Below are 18,097 nucleotides of genomic sequence, written 5' to 3' on the forward strand. Positions count from 1 at the left end.
CCCTAGACCGACATGAACAAGAACAAGAACCAGGAGCTCGATGAACATGAACAACTTGTCCGATGAACATGAACAAGAACCACCAGGAGCTCGTAGATCAACTGAATCCTAACCCTAGATTGACCGAATCCTAACCCTAGATCGACCGAATCCTAACCCTAGGTCGACCAGGAGGGGGATCTACCAAACCCTAGAAGATCGAGGGGAGATGGGAGAGGAGAGGGGTACCTGTCGCCGTCATCGATCGTTTATGATGTGGATGATGTAGCCACCGTCGCCGATGTACTCACTATCGTTGATGTAGTCATAGCCCGGGCGGTCGATGTAGCCGTCGATGTAGCAACCATCATCGAGGGGAGAGAGAAGGGTGGATTCGTCGTCGGGGTGGGCGGCGCACCGCGGCACGGTGTGGCGGGGCGGCACGGAGCAGGGGAGGGAGTGGGAGCGGGGCGGCGCGGAGCGGGCGTTCGTCGGGGCGGAGCAGAGGAGGAGCGGCGCTAGGGTTGCGGGGTGGGGAATGGGAGAGGGAGGGGAAATTTTGGGAGGGGAGGGGATCTCGCGTGTTAGTGGGAGAGGGAGTGGTGGGTCCCGCCTGGTAGTGGGAGAGGGAGTGGAGGGAAATTTTGGGAGAGGGAAATTTTGGTGGAGGGAAAATTTTGGTGTGGGAGGGAAGTTCTTTTGGGTTTGGGGGTAGAGAAAAATAGGGTTTTTTGTAAACTTTGTAGAAATCATGGTTAAAATCATACCGAGTAGCTCAAGAAAACGCCGGTATTGCAAGTTTAGTATTTTTGCTACTTGGTAGGCCACATTTGATGATGTGACGCGGAGGTCTCCCATTTGTTTTTGATTTTTTCGAATTTTTTACGGTGTTTTCAAAAACCGGCCGATTTTATCGCGGCGGCCATCCGTGGCTAGGGTTTGAGCTATGCAAATCTGTTGTCGATTTTGTGATGAAATGCCTACCTGTGAAGCTGAAAAGCATTTTTAGTGAAAATAACGGGCAAGCTATGGAGGACCCGCGGTTCAAATTCCAGCCGGTTCCAGCTGAATCGGCCGAAGTTGGTCTGAATTGCCGGGAGTAGCTACGAGGGTTGGAAATGCATGCTTTTTGGCGACCATCCGTAAAATAGGGTCTACTTTGAGATAGACATGGAATGGTGCCGTTTGGGGTGACCCTCCTTGTAGCCGCTTCACGAAAAACGCATATCTTTAGCATTCAAAAAATGAAAAACGGTTTTTTTTGTTAAACAAGTTGGAACCTTGCTTTGGCAACATTGTTTGCCATCACAAGACGGAGGCATGCGCCAAATTTGGGCATATTATCAGAAACTATTCAACGGATGCGGCCATATCATTGCTAGTTTGGCTTGAAAGCCATGAATCTTCGTTCATGGTAGGTCGTTTTTGAGAACAATTTTCACGAAAATGCCGGTATTGCAAGTTTAGTATTTTTTCTAGTTGGTAGGCCACATTTGATGATGTGACGGGGAGGTCTCCCATTTTTTTGATTTTTTTGAATTTTTTACGGTGTTTTCAAAAACCGGCCGATTTTGTCGCGGCGGTCGTCCGTGGCTAGGGTTTGAGCCGTGCAAATCTGTTGTCGACTCTGTGATGAAATGCCTACCTGTGAAGCTAAAAAGCATTTTTAGTGAAAATAACGGGCAAGCTATGGAGGACCCGCAGTTCAAATTCCAGCCGGTTCCAACTGAATCGGCCGAAGTTGGTCTGAATTGCCGGGAGTAGCTACGAGGGTCGGAAATGCATGCTTTTTGGCGACCATCCGTAAAATAGGGTCTACTTTGGGATAGACATGGAATGGCGCCGTTTGGGGTGACCCTCCTTATAGCCGCTTCACGAAAAACGCATGTCTTTAGCATTCAAAAAATGAAAAATGGTTTTTTTGTTAAACAAGTTGGAACCTTGCTTTGGCAACATTGTTTGCCATCACAAGACGGAGGCATGCGCCAAATTTGGGCATATTATCAGAAACTATTCAACGGATGCGGCCATATCATTGCTGGTTTGGCTTGAAAGCCATGAATCTTTGTTCATGGTAGGTCGTTTTTGAGAAGACTTTTTCAAGGAAACGCCGGTATTCCAAGTTTAGTATTGTTGCTAGTTGGTAGGCAACATTTGATGATGTGACACGGAGGTCTCCCATTTTTTTTGTTTTTTTTGAATTTTTTAAGGTGTTTTCAAAAACCCGCCGTTTTCGTCGCAGCGGCCGTCCGTGGCTAGGGTTTGAGCCGTGCAAATCTGTTGTCGATTCTGTGATGAAATGCCTACCTGTGAAGCTAAAAAGCATTTTTAGTGAAAAAAACGGGCAAGCTATGGAGGACCCGCAGTTCATATTCTTGCCGGTTCCAACTGAATCGGCCGAAGTTGGTCTGAATTGCCGGGAGTAGCTACGAGGGTCGGAAATGCATGCTTTTTGGCGACCGTCCGTAAAATAGGGTCTACTTTGAGATAGACATGGAATGGCGCCGTTTAGGTTGACCCTCCTTGTAGCCGCTTCACGAAAAATGCATGTCTTTAGCATTCAAAAAATGAAAATTGGTTTTTTGTTAAACAAGTTGGAACCTCGCTTTGGCAACATTGTTTGCCATCACAAGACGGAGGCATGCGCCAAATTTGGGCATATTATCAGAAACTATTCAACAGATGCGGCCATATCATTGCTAGTTTGGCTTGAAAGCCATGAATCTTCGTTCATGGTAGGTCGTTTTTGAGAACGCTTTTTCAAGAAAATGCCGGTATTGCAAGTTTAGTATTTTTTTCTAGTTGGTAGGCCACATTTGATGATGTGACGCGGAGATCTCCCATTTTTTTGATTTTTTTTGAATTTTTTACGGTGTTTTCAAAAACCGGCCAATTTCGTCGTGGCGGTCGTCCGTGGCTAGGGTGAGCCATGCAAATCCGTTGCCGATTCTGTGATGAAATGCCAACCTATGAAGCTAAAAAGCATTTTTAGTGAAAATAACGGGCAAGCTATGGAGGACCCGCAGTTCAAATTCCAGCCAGTTCTAGCTGAATCGGCCGAAGGTGGTCTGAATTGCCGGGAGTAGCTACGAGGGTCGGAAATGCATGCTTTTTGGCGACCGTCCGTAAAATACGGTCTACTTTGAGATAGACATGGAATGGCGCCGTTTGGGGTGACCCTCCTTGTAGCCACTTCATGAAAAACGCATGTCTTTAGCATTCAAAAAATGAAAAACGGTTTTTTTGTTAAACAAGTTGGAACCTCACTTTGGCAACATTGTTTGCCATCACAAGACGGAGGCATGCGCCAAATTTGGGCATACTATCAAAAACTATTCAACGGATGCGGCCATATCATTGCTAGTTTGGCTTGAAAGCCATGATTCTTCGTTCATGGTAGGTCGTTTTTGAGAACAGGTTTTGAAGAAAATGCCGGTATTGCAAGTTTAGTATTTTTGCTAGTTGGTAGGCCACATTTGATGATGTGACGCGGAGGTCTCCCATTTTTTGATTTTCTTTGAATTTTTAACGGTGTTTTCAAAAACCGGCCGATTTCGTCGCGGCGGCCGTCCGTGGCTAGGGTTTGAGCCATGCAAATCTGTTGTCGATTCTGTGATGAAATGCCTACCTGTGAAGCTAAAAACCATTTTTAGTGAAAATAACAGGCAAGCTATGGAGGACCCGCAGTTCAAATTCCAGCCGGTTCCAGCTAAATCGGCCGAAGGTGGTCTGAATTGCCGGGAGTAGCTACGAGGGTCGGAAATGCAAGCTTATTGGCGACCGTCCGTAAAATAGGGTCTACTTTGAGATAGACACGGGATGGCGCCGTTTGGGGTGACCCTCCTTGTAGCCGCTTCACGAAAAACGCATGTCTTTAGCATTCAAAAAATGAAAAACGGTTTTTTTGTTAAACAAGTTGGAACCTCGCTTTGGCAACATTGTTTGCCATCACAAGACGGAGGCATGCGCCAAATTTGGGCATATTATCAGAAACTATTCAACGGATGCAGCCATATCATTGCTAGTTTGGCTTGAAAGCCATGAATCTTCGTTCATGGTAGGTCGTTTTTGAGAACACTTTTTCAAGAAAATGCCGGTATTACAAGTTTAGTATTTTTGCTAGTTGGTAGGCCACATTTGATGATGTGACGCGGAGGTCTCCCATTTTTTTTTTTGAATTTTTTACGGTGTTTTTAAAAAACCGGCCGATTTCTTCGCGGCGGCCGGCCGTGGCTAGTGTTTGAGCCGTGCAAATCAGTTGTCGATTCTGTGATGAAATGCCTACCTGTGAAGCTAAAAAGCATTTTTAGTGAAAATAATGGGCAAGCTATGGAGGACCCGCAGTTCAAATCCAGTTGGTTCCTACTGAATCGGCCGAAGGTGGTCTGAATTGCCGGGAGTAGCTACGAGGGTCGGAAATGCATGCTTTTTGGCGACCGTCCGTAAAATAGGGTCTACTTTGAGATAGACATGGAATGGCGCCGTTTAGGTTGACCCTCCTTGTAGCCGCTTCACGAAAAATGCATGTATTTAGCATTCAAAAAATGAAAAATTGGTTTTTTGTTAAACAAGTTGGAACCTCGCTTTGGCAACATTGTTTGCCACGGAGGCATGCGCCAAATTTGGGCATATTATCAGAAACTATTCAACAGATGCGGCCATATCATTGCTAGTTTGGCTTGAAAGCCATGAATCTTTGTTCATGGTAGGTCGTTTTTGAGAACGCTTTTTCAAGAAAATGCCGGTATTGCAAGTTTAGTATTTTTTTCTAGTTGGTAGGCCACATTTGATGATGTGATGCGGAGGTCTCCCATTTTTTTGATTTTTTTTGAATTTTTTACGGTGTTTTCAAAAACCGGCCAATTTCGTCGCGGCGGTCGTCCGTGGCTAGGGTGAGCCGTGCAAATCCGTTGCCGATTCTGTGATGAAATGCCAACCTGTGAAGCTAAAAAGCATTTTTAGTGAAAATAACGGGCAAGCTATGGAGGACCCACAGTTCAAATTCCAGCCAGTTCTAGCTAAATCGGCCGAAGGTGGTCTGAATTGCCGGGAGTAGCTACGAGGGTCGGAAATGCATGCTTTTTGGCGACCGTCCGTAAAATACGGTCTACTTTGAGATAGACATGGAATGGCGCCGTTTGGGGTGACCCTCCTTGTAGCCGCTTCATGAAAAATGCATGTCTTTAGCATTCAAAAAATGAAAAACGGTTTTTTTGTTAAACAAGTTGGAACCTCACTTTGGCAACATTGTTTGCCATCACAAGACGGAGGCATGCGCCAAATTTGGGCATACTATCAAAAACTATACAACGGATGCGGCCATATCATTGCTAGTTTGGCTTGAAAGGCATGATTCTTCGTTCATGGTAGGTCGTTTTTTAGAACAGGTTCTGAAGAAAATGCTGGTATTGCAAGTTTAGTATTTTTGCTAGTTGGTAGGCCACATTTGATGATGTGACGCGGAGGTCTCCCATTTTTTGATTTTCTTTGAATTTTTAACGGTGTTTTCAAAAACCGGCCGATTTCGTCGCAGCGGCCGTCTGTGGCTAGGGTTTGAGCCATGCAAATCTGTTGTCGATTCTGTGATGAAATGCCTACCCGTGAAGCTAAAAACCATTTTTAGTGAAAATAACGGGCAAGCTATGGAGGACCCGCAGTTCAAATTCCAGCCGGTTCCAGCTAAATCGGCCGAAGGTGGTCTGAATTGCCGGGAGTAGCTACGAGGGTCAGAAATGCATGCTTATTGGCGACCGTCCGTAAAATAGGGTCTACTTTGAGATAGACACGGGATGGCGCCGTTTGGGGTGACCCTCCTTGTAGCCGCTTCACGAAAAACGCATGTCTTTAGCATTCAAAAAATGAAAAACGGTTTTTTTGTTAAACAAGTTGGAACCTCGCTTTGGCAACATTGTTTGCCATCACAAGACGGAGGCATGCGCCAAATTTGGGCAAATTATCAGAAACTATTCAACGGATGCAGCCATATCATTGCTAGTTTGGCTTGAAAGCCATGAATCTTCGTTCATGGTAGGTCGTTTTTGAGAACACTTTTTCAAGAAAATGCCGGTATTACAAGTTTAGTATTTTTGCTAGTTGGTAGGTCACATTTGATGATGTGACGCGGAGGTCTCCCATTTTTTTATTTTTTTTGAATTTTTTACAGTGTTTTTAAAAAACCGGCCGATTTCTTCGCGGCGGCCGGCCGTGGCTAGTGTTTGAGCCGTGCAAATCAGTTGTCGATTCTGTGATGAAATGCCTACCTGTGAAGCTAAAAAGCATTTTTAGTGAAAATAATGGGCAAGCTATGGAGGACCCGCAGTTCAAATCCAGTTGGTTCCTACTGAATCGGCCGAAGGTGGTCTGAATTGCCGGGAGTAGCTACGAGGGTCGGAAATGCATGCTTTTTGGCGACCGTCCGTAAAATAGGGTCTACTTTGAGATAGACATGGAATATCGCCGTTTAGGTTGACCCTCCTTGTAGCCGCTTCACGAAAAATGCATGTCTTTAGCATTCAAAAAATGAAAATTGTTTTTTTGTTAAACAAGTTGGAACCTCGCTTTGGCAACATTGTTTGCCATCACAAGACGGAGGCATGCGCCAAATTTGGGCATATTATCAGAAACTATTCAACAAATGCGGCCATATCATTGCTAGTTTGCCTTGAAAGCCATGAATCTTCGTTCATGGTAGGTCGTTTTTGAGAACGCTTTTTCAAGAAAATGCCGGTATTGCAAGTTTAGTATTTTTTTCTAGTTGGTAGGCCACATTTAATGATGTGACGCGGAGGTCTCCCATTTTTTTGATTTTTTTTGAATTTTTTACGGTGTTTTCAAAAACCGGCCAATTTCGTCGCGGCGGTCGTCCGTGGCTAGGGTGAGCCGTGCAAATCCGTTGCCGATTCTGTGATGAAATGCCAACCTGTGAAGCTAAAAAGCATTTTTAGTGAAAATAACGGGCAAGCTATGGAGGACCCGCAGTTCAAATTCCAGCCAGTTCTAGCTGAATCGGCCGAAGGTGGTCTGAATTGCCGGGAGTAGCTACGAGGGTCGGAAATGCATGCTTTTTGGCGACCGTCCGTAAAATACGGTCTACTTTGAGATAGACATGGAATGGCGCCGTTTGGGGTGACCCTCCTTGTAGCCGCTTCATGAAAAACGCATGTCTTTAGCATTCAAAAAATGAAAAACGGTTTTTTTGTTAAACAAGTTGGAACCTCACTTTGGCAACATTGTTTGCCATCACAAGACGGAGGCATGCGCCAAATTTGGGCATACTATCAAAAACTATTCAACGGATGCGGCCATATCATTGCTAGTTTGGCTTGAAAGCCATGATTCTTCGTTCATGGTAGGTCGTTTTTGAGAACAGGTTTTGAAGAAAATGCTTGTATTGCAAGTTTAGTATTTTTGCTAGTTGGTAGGCCACATTTGATGATGTGATGCGGAGGTCTCCCATTTTTTGATTTTCTTTGAATTTTTAACGGTGTTTTCAAAAACCGGCCGATTTCGTCGCGGCGGCCGTCCGTGGCTAGGGTTTGAGCCATGCAAATCTGTTATCGATTCTGTGATGAAATGCCTACCTGTGAAGCTAAAAACCATTTTTAGTGAAAATAACGGGCAAGCTATGGAGGACCTGCAGTTCAAATTCCAGCCGGTTCCAGCTAAATCGGCCGAAGGTGGTCTGAATTGCCGGGAGTAGCTACGAGGGTCGGAAATGCATGCTTATTGGCGACCGTCCGTAAAATAGGGTCTACTTTGAGATAGACACGGGATGGCGCCGTTTGGGGTGACCCTCCTTGTAGCCGCTTCACGAAAAACGCATGTCTTTTGCATTCAAAAAATGAAAAACGGTTTTTTTGTTAAACAAGTTGGAACCTCGCTTTGGCAACATTGTTTGCCATCACAAGACGGAGGCATGCGCCAAATTTGGGCATATTATCAGAAACTATTCAACGGATGCAGCCATATCATTGCTAGTTTGGCTTGAAAGCCATGAATCTTCGTTCATGGTAGGTCGTTTTTTAGAACACTTTTTCAAGAAAATGCCAGTATTACAAGTTTAGTATTTTTGCTAGTTGGTAGGCCACATTTGATGATGTGACGCGGAGGTCTCCCATTTTTTTATTTTTTTTGAATTTTTTACGGTGTTTTAAAAAAACCGGCCGATTTCTTCGCGGCAGCCGGCTGTGGCTAGTGTTTGAGCCGTGCAAATCAGTTGTCGATTCTGTGATGAAATGCCTACCTGTGAAGCTAAAAAGCATTTTTAGTGAAAATAATGGGCAAGCTATGGAGGACCCGCAGTTCAAATCCAGTTGGTTCCTACTGAATCGGCCGAAGGTGGTCTGAATTGCCGGGAGTAGCTACGAGGGTCGTAAATGCATGCTTTTTGGCGATCGTCCGTAAAATAGGGTCTACTTTGAGATAGACATGGAATGGTGCCGTTTGGGGTGACCCTCCTTGTAGCCGCTTCACGAAAAACGCATGTCTTTAGCATTCAAAAAATGAAAAACGGTTTTTGAATTTTTTTACGGTGTTTTCAAAATCCGGCGGATTTCGTCACGGCGGTCATCCATGGCTAGGGTTTGAGTCATGTTTTTACCATTCAAAAAATGAAACTTATATTGTTTCATACATGAGCATGGACAAAAACCCATATTTTTATCTTTCATCCATGAGCATGCATTAAAAATTTCAATTCCCATCAATTACCAAACTAAATATTCATTGTTAAGAAATTGACATGTTTAGATGACACTGTCATACAACATCCATGAGCATGCACAAAATTAAACCTGATATACTTAACATTGACTTGTTCAGATTCCACTAACAAGCTTAAACCTAACATGCTTAACATTGCCACTTCATTTTCTTAACATCTTCACTCCTCCTTCTTCTCCTTCATCAACCTGATGCGCTCAGAGTGGCGAATCCCAACGCGGATGTACTCCTCTACCACAATTGGCATGGTCCTGTCGCCAAGCTGTGGGATTGCAGGTGCCACCACCATCGCAAGGTCGTCGTCCACCACCACCATAGCAAGGTCGTCGTCCGTCACCACCATAGCAAGGTCGTTGTCCGCCACCACCATAGCAAGGTCGTCGTCTGCCACCATCATAGCAGGGTCGTCGTCAGCCACCATCATAGCATGGTCGTCGTCAGCCAGAATAGGCTGCTCCTCGTCATCCCCGCTCTGCTCCTCGTCATCCCCTCTACTGCTCCCATTGCCTGGCCAAATGCAACAATATGGTGTTGTCGTCGTGCAGGTAGAGGAAGCCAAAAGGACAGGAAGAAGAGAGGCAGAGAGCTTACTTGCATCGTCATCGTGTTGGTAGTACATGCGGCACATGGTGTTGTCGAACATCTTTACGGTGAACATGGCGTCACCATTGTAGCGGAAGACAAGGAAGTACCCGAGCTGTAGCTCATGGGCCCGAGCGAAATGCTCCCAGCCGGGCCCTAGGTACATGTGGCCTTCACCATCGAACACCACCAACACGTCCCACAACATGTGAAGCCCACTGCCGGCCTCCCGCAGCTTCGCTTTGTGGGGCTCACGGCCGGCGAGCATCTTCGCAAACTTGTCAGGCAGCCTCTGCAGCGAGGGTCAAGCAGTGGTTAATTGTGGCAATAAAGCACTAGACAGCAGAGTGATGATAAAGAAATGAGTGATGATAAATATACCTGCTTACTGCAAGATTTCTCAATTACGATCTCGAAGAACTAGAAACCTTCCAAGCCAGCCATCTCACTTCTCTGAAAAGCAACATTGTAAATTAAACAAAAGGACTGGACAGAAATAGGAAACAAGCACTTCAAGACAGTAGAATAATTACTACATGTGTTTGCCAGGGCCTCAATTTGGAATACTACTATAAATGGCAATGGCCTCAATTTGCTCCTACTATAAACAAGCACATCAACATCAATAGCATAGTAAACTAACACAGCAATAGCAACATCATCAGGTGACCACCACCACCAACAACACTAAAATCTACTATAAATTGACCAGAACACAGCAATATAAATTGACTAGAACCATATCTACTATAAATTGACCAGAACCATATCTATTATAAATGGACCAATAGTGTACAGCAAAACAACAGTTTCAATATTACAATAGACAGAAGTCTCAGGTTTATCAAGCACAGCAAAACAATAGTGTGACTGAAGATAATTATCGCAGGAAATACTTCATGCATCATCAAGAGATTATGATCATTTCTGACACTGGCCTTTCTCAACCTTTTGAGCTAGCATGATCACATTACATGATGCACACATATGCAAACTTCTATGAATATAACATCAAAACAGAAAAAACAAGAGACCAAGAAAATCTTAGCAGTGCAAACACCTAGATAGAATTGTATTTGTACAAATCAGAACATAAGCACCAACATAGCAGTGCTTAGCATCATCAATTGTATTTATACACCTACATAGCAGTGCTTAGCCACTCAGGTAAAACATTACAAAAAGAAAAACAAATTAGAACACACTAGTGTCTCACTGCCTCATAATGCTCATACTTGCTGCATATCAAATGGCACGGAACATTCTACAGCTCATACCAAGTGTCTGATACATCTGTACTTATCTAATTCCTTAACTGAATACTTGACAAGAACCCTTAACTGAATAATCCTTAACTGAATAATCCTTGACAACATACTTCCCACTCTTATCAAAAGGCACAAAGCATACTTGACAACATAATCCTTAACTGAATCATTTCCCACTAATCAAACCCTAATATAATCCAACCCTAATCTAATATAATGCAGTCCCAATCAAACCCTAATCTAATCCAATCCCTATCTAATCTAATCCAATCTAGGCGACGACAAGAACCCTAATCTAACCAGTAGCAGAAAACTAATCCAACCAGGAAGGAGAGAGAGAGAGAGAGAGAGAGAGAGAGAGAGAGGAAGGATTCATACCTCGGGAGAGAGAGGAAGGAGTCGGTGGCGGTGGGAGAGGAAGGAGTCGGCAGCGGTGGGAGAGGAAGGAGCCGGCGGTGGTGGGGAGGCCGGCGGTGGGAGAGGAAGGAGCCGGCAGCGGTGGGTGGCGCCGCGATGGAGGGGAGGAGCTGGTCGAGTGGTGAGGAGAAGTGGGGAAAAGAGAGGGAGCGGGTCCACTTATCAGCGAGTTCTGTGTTTGCTACGTGACTGGTTTGATATATTGAAAAGGGTGGGCATAGATTACAAAACCAACAGCCTCTTCCTAGCCCAGTGGTTGAAACATAGTGAAATAACTGCCAGGTTGTGGGTTCGAGCCCCCGCGCGCGCATATTTTTTGGCCACGCGCATATTTTTGGTAGCTTGGGTACAATAGCAAAATGGCCCACTTGTCAGTGAGTGGGTCGAGTATCCCACTTGTCAGCGAGTGGGTCGAGTAGCCCACTTCTCAGGGAGGTGTGTGCTTGATACTTGACTAGTTTGATATATTGAAAAGGGTTGGCATAGAGTGGAAGACTAATAGTCTCTTCCTAGCCCAGTGGTAGAAACATAGTGAAACAAGCGCACGGTCGTGGGTTCGAGTACCCGCTTGCGCATATTTTTTTGCTCACAATGAAATAAAACAACATCACATCACAACCAAAAACAGCATCTGCTACAGCATGTGCATCTTCAGTTCACCAAAAACAGCATCACATCACTACCAAAAACTACATCAGTATCTTCATCACATCATTTGGCATTGTATCTTCACCATCTGCTACAACCATAAGTCTCATTCAGTGAAGAAATTTTATTCAGTTTGATATCCAAAATGCACAAGTGTTTTGCATCCAAAATGCTTACAAAATACTACAACCATCAGGATCACATCAAATGCTTACACAAGGAAATCAAATGTTTTGCATTTTGCATCAAATACTACAACCAACATTTTGTCACGGGATCACACCACTACAGCCATCAGGATCTTCAAGCATTTTGCTACCTGGAGATAATTGTAGTATATCAGGATCACCATGCATATGCACAAGAAGGAAAACTACATAGAGTTAGAAGGATCACCAAGGAGAGCAAATTTACCTTCATGTCCATTCGCTACTCATCGTCGTCGATACAAAAACAAGGAACTGTATGCCCACTCCTGTTTTCCTCATCATCACTACAATATTGCAGCATAGTATGATCAGTCTGGTTTTCCTCATCCTCGCTCTCATGTCCATCCGCTACCACCTTTCTTCTTTTCTTGACGCCTTCAACTGTTGCAGCACCAACGATCACACGTTCCCGGTCCCTTCGCACTCTGCTTTGCACCGGAACTTCCATAGAGTCATCATCAGCTTGCAACGGAACTTCCATAGAGTCATCATCTTGGTATGTTAGTCCACCATCACCGGGGCCCTTTTCCACTTCAGTTTTAGTCACACTCCACAAGTGTCTGTGCTGAAAGTTTTGCACAACTCACCATTTTCCGTGCAAAAGAGTGTTTGGCAGATAAAACACCATTGTTGCTTGTGTTGTTAGAATAAAGGGATCACTCTTATACCAGCACCTTGTAGTGTTGATGCTTTTGAAGTGGCCATCATATTTGACAAAAGAGTCTCTCTTCTTCTTGCTACCAAGCTCAAACCAGTCACAACGAAATAAGACAACCGAGCGATGGATGCCTCCACTAGAGTTGTACTACAACTCTACGATGCTTCTCAACTGACCATAGAAGTCAATGATCTCACCATCATGTGACCCCTTCTGTGTCTTCCTTTTTTTCCTCGCGGTCAACGGTGTGGTACCGGACACCGTCAGCAATGCATGCTGAATACACTCTCACTCGCTTATCCGGTAAGCATGCCAAAGCAAATAGATCATCACTGACCTTCTTCTCCTCATGCAACTTTCCAATCTGCACAAATAAACCATTTAGCAAACAATGGTATTTAACAATTGGTGAATAACACAGGAAACATAAAACATGTGGCTAAAGATCTCACATGATTCTTAAACAACTTAGCAAACCCCTTGGCAACCCTTTTATCAACATGGATATTGCTTTCTTCCTGATTTAACTCTTCCTTGCATTTCCTACAATGCCAACAAAACATGTGAATTAAAACATTAGGCTGGTGCCAACCCAAGCAAAAAAAATATAATGAGTGCACAAGATATAACGTACTCGATATATGGTAGAACCTCGGCGCAATTGCTGAGCACAAATCAAACCATCTTGTCATACTCATCACCAGCCTCCAAGTATTGTGAGGCTCCAAGAAAGTTCACACCATGGATGAAAACAGAAACATCACCACTTTGCGAATCAGACTGCTCTCTATTTCTGCCCGACCGGTTCCATCTTGTTTCCACATCACCAAAGTATCTAGAGCAAAAAGTCAAGCACTCGTCAACGACATATGCTTCAGCAATAGAACCATCAGGTCTTGCCGTGTTTCGCACATAACGCTTACAAGTAAGCATCCTTGTTTCAATTGGGTACATCCAACCGTATTGCATAGGGCCTCTAAGCTTGCCTCTTTTGGTAAGTGCACCGCCAAATGGACCATCACGGTGAAGAAAGCTGGAGGGAAAATCTTCTCGAGCTTGCAAAGAATAATTGGGCTTTCTTTTTCAAGTCCTTCCAGGACAGTTAACTTGAGTGTTTTGCAGCACGGTTCTCTAAAGAAATTTCCCAGCTCAGCAACCGCTTCATATATATCCTTTTCCATGATTCCTCGGAGGCCCGCCGGTAAAATCCTTTGGAGGAGGATGTGACAATCATGGGTTTTCAGTACTGAAAGCTTGAATCCATCAGAAGTAACACACTTTGCTAGGTTAGCAACATAACCATCTGGAAATTTCACCGCTCTTAGGAATTCACAGAATGCAAGCTTTTGTTCTTTACTCATTGTATACCATGCTCGTGGCATTTCAAATGAATCTTCATCTTCATTGTGCTGTAGATGCACATCTTCTCTTATGCCCATGTCCTCCAAATCAAGCCTAGAACTAACCGTGTCCTTTGTCTTCCCTTCAATGTTCAGAAATGTCCCTAGCAGATTCTCGCATATGTTTTTCTCAATGTGCATTACATCGAGATTATGCCTTAATTTCAGATCAGCCTAGTATGGCAGGTCCCACAAACAAGACCTCCGGTCCCAACATTGACCTTCCTCACACTTTCTTTTCTTCGCCAGCTTTCCTGGTCTCACATCTTTCACCTTTTCAAGTTGCTGCTCCAGCTCTTCTTTAGTGAATTCAGCTGGCTTGTCCCAGGTTTCATTCTCACCATTAAAATATTTGCTTCTTCGCCAACGATGGTTTCAGGGAAGAAAGCGGCGGTGCCCAATATAGCAGATCTTGCTCCTTATTCTCTTTGAGCAAGGGTCTTTGTCACAATGGACACAAGCCTAATAACCCGCTGTGATCCTCCCAGACAGAGTGTGCAGAGCCAGGAAATCATGGATGGACCATATGATTGCAGCACATAGATTGAACTTTTCTTCCGGACTCAAGGCATCGTATGTAGGTACACCAGTCCAGAGCTGGAGCAGTTCTTCTACGAGGGGCTCCATAAAGACATCAAAATCCTTTCCTGGAGACTCTGGACCCAGGATAAGCAATGACATCATGAAGTTGGACTGATCCATGCATGCCCATGGTGGCAGGTTGTACGACACCACAAAAACTGGCCACATGCTATAAGACATGCTCATGTTCCCAAATGGATTAAATCCATATGTGGCAATGCCAAGTTTTATGTTCCTTGGATCTGCAGCAAAATCTAAATGTATACGGTCAAACTCTTTCCATGCGTCTCCATCCGCTGGATGGCTCAGCTCATTGTCCACAGGTTGCCGCTTTAGCTTGTGCCATTGTACCTCACGCGTTGATTTCTTCGAGATGAACATCCGCTGCAGCCTTGGTATCAAGGGAAAGTGCCTCAGTACCTTCTCCGGTATTGACTTCTTCCCATCAGCATCTTTCCACCTAGATGCATTGCATTTTGGACAGTTGTCATGCTTTGCTAAATCCTTCCGAAACAATACACATTTATTTGGGCACACATGTATTGACACATAATCTAACCCCAGCCTGCGGATTATGCTCAATAATTCATCATAAGATCTGGGAACACAACTATCAGGGAATTGCAAGCTCAAAAGACGGAGTATTGCGTTGAATGCGGCATTGCTAATCCGGTAGAAAGACTTGATGTGGAGTAACTTCACGGTGAAGGTAAATCTTGAAAATTTACCCCCTTCATGAGCTACGCGCTTCACCTCCTCTAACATCTCAGCAAACAACGACTTCTGTCCATCAGCACGATCTTCAGCATATTACAAGTCCTTCAATAGGCCAGGAATCCTATCATCTTCATGCCCATCCTCTTCCTCCAAAATAGCATTATCTCGCAAAACCTTTTCCATGAAATCAATGCCAACATCACCACCACCCATCATATGAGGGGCCTTTGTATCAGCTTCAAAATTTTGAGGTTGTCTGTCTAAAGTTCTCCATGATATATCCATCTATCATATGTGCTGGACATCCTATTAAGAAGCAGATGATCTTCCACTCTTCCTTGAGCCATTCTTGAACGGTTGAGGCATTCACAACATGGGCAAAGAATGTGAGCATCATTGGCAAAATTTGCCCAAACAAATGCCATGAAATCATCAACTCCTTTCATATGTTCTTTCGAAAACTTTCTAACTCCTTTTCTAATCCAGCTTCTGTCCATCTGCCAAAGATAACAAATTTTTGCAACTTAGCAAATCAATCTAAGTGCATCAACATTAATTAATGAAAATGGATGGAAGTAATGGAAGCTAAAACTCCAGAAAATTTTATATGCTAATTGCCTAACCACAACACTGAAACAAACCAAACTATAAATCAAATCAACACTGAAATTGGCATGAATTTATGTTGCAGAGAAGGCTAATTCAAAATAAACCAAACTAGCTAGCTAGCTCCTAACAAATACTATGCTGTTTCTATCAATTACAATAACAATTATCCTAACAATCTGTAGACAAACAATTGAAGACCAAGGCCTTGTTTCTGGCCTTGATAAATGAGAGGGGTTAACAGATATTGGCAGGGATTAAATCCCATCTAGCTGAAATTCCCCCCAAATCTTAACCGAACAAGGCCTGAACAATTCTTAACAAACAAGCTGAAGAACTCCCAACAGTACATCAAGAAAATTCATCTATGCAATATCTACCAAACAAGCAAGCTATCTCCTAATTCTTAACAGTGCATCAACAAAATTCATCTATGCTGAAGAACATCTGACAAAATTCTTCAACAAAATTCATCTATGCTCGGCGACGAGGTGCAAATAGTGAGAGAGGAGAGGGGTGCATACCGGGAGGTGTGCTTGCGGCGGCGGCGAGTCCCCCATGCTCGGCGAGCCTCTCCTTGTGTGGGCGTCATTCCTGCGCTCGCCCCCATCACCGCAGGTGGCCCACGCCCCTGCTGGTCGCTTCGGCAGCCAGCCCCGCCTCCACACCCGCCGGTTGCTTCCGCTGCTGCCCCCGCTGCTGCTGCCCTCGCCGGGGATAAGGCGAGCGGCGAGACTGTGGGCGAGGTCACCTGCGGCGAGGCCGTGGGCGAGGTCACCTATGGCGAGGCTGTTCCTGCCCCCGCCCCCACCACCGCCGGTTGCCCCCACCCCTGCTGGTCGCTTCAGCCGCCGGCCCCGCCCTCGTCCGCCGGCCACGCCCCTACCCACAGCCCGCCGCCACCTGGTCGGAAGACCTAGAAATTTTTGGCTAAGTGTTGGCTCTGCCCGCAGCCCGCCGCCACCTGGTTGGAATAGGTCCCACTTGTCAATGACTTAGATTTGGCGCTATAATATAATATACAGAGCCATTCTGCTAGATGGACAACAATCCCTCTCAAGCCCAGTGGTAGCGAACAAGTTAAACAGCGCGAGGTCGTGGGTTCGAGTCCTGCCTTGCGCATCTTTTTTACTAACAAATTTAGGGCCTGTCAAGTGGGTCCCTCCTGTAAATGAGCTCTTGTTGAATATACACATGTAAGCGAAAATGACAACTAAGCACTCCACATAGGCGAGACTGCTGAGGTGGCCGCCTAATCATACAACTGCATTAAAACTCAAGTGTAACGACCATTCATATTGGTCGTAATTTGTTAGAAATGAGGCATGAACCAGGGTTGTCTGCTTTATGACCATTTGCTCTAATTAAATTACGACCTTTCTGACTAGAATGGCGTTATGGGTTAGGGTTTGGAGCCCCCTGAACAGCTTTTGACCAATTAGTCTAAAATGGTCATAAATTTATGACCAATTCTTCCAGGGTCACTGACAGAAGGTCATAAGTTGACATATTTCTTATAGTGTAGATAAAGCTAGGCGGATAAGTAGTTCCTTATAGTCAAGAGGACCCATGCTACTACTTGTTCCAAAGAAATGCACACCATCGAAATAGTCCATCTATATCAATATACATAGAGAGGGAATATTTTTTTTACAAGAGAGGAAATAGTTCATCCATCCATAATGCCCTGCTGCTGGTGCAACATCTTCTTGTTCATTTCTTCTTCTTCTTGTTCTCATTTTCTGTGAGAGACGGCTTCGCAACAAGCTCTCTGGACCTTGTAGCTATCTCGAAACTCACACGAGCATCGAGGGCAGCATATTTTATCCGATCATACGACAAGGGATAATTCTCCCATCCAGACGACCTTAATGCCAGCGTCTCGTCACCCTTATGAAGATTTGTTCCTAGCACAAAATTTGCTACGTCGAATAGGGATGGTGTCGGTTTATCACAATCTTCTACAGGAATTTTTATTCTGGTTTGTGGGTCAGCGATGCTTTTCAAATCAAGGTTGTACGGCTCCAACTTCTGTTTGTCCCCTGCGATGGCTTCCCCACAGAAGTTTATGTCCTCCCGAGACAAGAAATCGTGAAGCTCACCTGGTATGGAGGGCGCCTGTATGATGTGGTACACCAAAACATCATCTTCGAGTCACAGCTGAAGGACAGTGGCGCGTTGGATCTTCCCAGTGGCACGCTCCGTGTACTCTACGTCGAGACCGATGACATTCATCTCCACCTTTTGGAGGGAGTTGGATACATTGTTGATCCACTTCCAAACAACCCTTGTGTGGTCGGTGACTGTGGC

Source organism: Triticum dicoccoides, chromosome 2A (assembly GCF_002162155.2).
Source record: "Triticum dicoccoides isolate Atlit2015 ecotype Zavitan chromosome 2A, WEW_v2.0, whole genome shotgun sequence".
NCBI classification, from domain to species: Eukaryota; Viridiplantae; Streptophyta; class Magnoliopsida; order Poales; family Poaceae; genus Triticum; species Triticum dicoccoides.